At 37.8% G+C, this 1,997-nt stretch overlaps 1 pseudogene; it reads left to right on the forward strand.

Moving 5' to 3' along the window:
• Positions 1-361: 361 nt before the first annotated feature.
• Positions 362-885, forward strand: LOC124974766 (Parkinson disease protein 7 homolog; annotated as a pseudogene).
• Positions 886-1,997: the final 1,112 nt, after the last annotated feature.

Below are 1,997 nucleotides of genomic sequence, written 5' to 3' on the forward strand. Positions count from 1 at the left end.
TTTTTTCGATATAAAAGAAAATGAATTTTTATTTCCATAAAAGTGGTGGAAAAATTATACTATTTGAAATCTTTAGGGTTCATGTTGAGGACTATATAAATGCCAACTAATCAGGAGAAAAAGTGAGGCTCAGAAACCAGGCAGAAGTTTTGTACAAATTCTAGATTGAACAATCATAAACATATGAACATATTATTACAATGTAGCCTGTAATATTGTAATTTATTAATGATAAAATAGTAAACATTTTTTAGATTATTTAGAAGTCTACCATATAAATTGGTCATCAAATTTCCTTATCTAAAATTAAAATGAAAAAGGATGAGACTTTGTTCCCACAGACTTTAAAACATACATCCAAATGACTTCAAAAAGAGCCCTGGTCATCCTGTCCAAAGGAGCAGAAGTCATTCCTGTAGATGTCATGAGACCGGCTGGGATTACCATTGCAGGTCTGTCTGGAAAAGACCCAGTACAATGTAGCCCTGATGTTGTCATTTGTCCTGATGCCAGTCTTGAAGATCCTTGAAAGCAGGGACCATACGATGTGATGGTTCTACCAGGAGGTAATCTGGGTGCACAGAATTTATCTGAGTTTGCTGCTGTGAAGGAGATCCTGAAGGAGCAGGAGAATAGGAAGGGCCTCATAGCTGCCATCTGTGCAGGTTCTACGGCTCTTTTGGCTCATGAAATAGGTTTTGGAAGCAAAGTTCCAACACACCCACTTGCAAAAGACAAATGATGAACTGGAGTCACTACAGCTACTCCAAGAGCTGCATGGATCAGCACTGCCTGATCCTCACCAGTCATGGGCCCAGGACCAACTTTGAGTTTGCCCTCGCCATCATGGAGGTGCTCAGCATCAAGGAGGTGGCCGACCAGTGAAGGTGCCCCTGGTTCTTAAGGATTGGTGCTTGGCCCTCTGGAGGAGACCATGCAGTTCCTGCTCACCAGAGCCCAGGTGGTTGTTTGGCACAGCAGAGGCAGCCTGCTGTGTGACGTGACCACCCCACATTCCCAGCCTGTGCATCTGTGTCTGTAACATTTCTGAACCTTGTTTGCAGAATAAACAAGGCATTTGCAACACTGGAAAAGAAAAAGGATGATGAAGAATAGATGTCTATTTTGAAAATGTTTCTGAATCACATATCTTGTAAAACATACATATTCAATCCCATATGAAGAACCAAGCAGGTAGAAAGGAAATTGAATAAAAAGTTAATTCAAGATGTAAACAATTAAAATTTCTACAGATTCCTTCTCATCTTTCATTTTTTTAATTGCAGTGATACAGGATGGATTTTAGATCTTTTTGAAAGTAGCTGCATCCATGAACACATACTTCTCAAAAGGAGTGATCTCCTACAGCAAGTGTGTTCCAACTTTATCATTGTCAATTATACTCTGGATTTGGAGTTTTAAAATTCCATATCCTACCAGAACTAGTTTAGAGGAGTCTAGATTGGGCCTTCTGATTGAATGCTTCTGATGTGCCCCTCTAGTTTTGTCACCACTGTCTCATTCTCCCACGGTTTCATGTCTAGTAAAAGTTGCATGTAGGAATGAGACTTCTTTCTTCCTCAGTTGCCCAAGCAACTAAGGATGGGTATCAGTTTGAATGTCTCATTTTTTCAAGCTGCTCTAGAAAAGTGGAACTATCATATAAGAAATGCAAGTTCCTTTTAAATAAAGAAAATTGTCCTTTCCTCATTTCGTTAGGTACTGACAACTTTTGGCCCCTTAACAAAGCCCATGTAGTAATTCTCAGTAGTATAAATAGATCAGTCTAGATTTAGGGTTATTTTTTTCTCTTTTAGTTAAAATATAATTTATTCATTAATTGCTTTTAACTCACCAAAGAAATATTTTAGTTGCTTTGATAATAACTGCCATGCTCAAGTTGAATATTCATAAATTATTATTTTTTATTGTCTTTCTAATGAACATTCCTTAACAGCATATTCTTACATTAGCATCCATTCAATTACTTGTTTCAT

This window comes from Sciurus carolinensis, unplaced genomic scaffold, assembly GCF_902686445.1.
Source record: "Sciurus carolinensis unplaced genomic scaffold, mSciCar1.2, whole genome shotgun sequence".
Taxonomy (NCBI): Eukaryota; Metazoa; Chordata; class Mammalia; order Rodentia; family Sciuridae; genus Sciurus; species Sciurus carolinensis.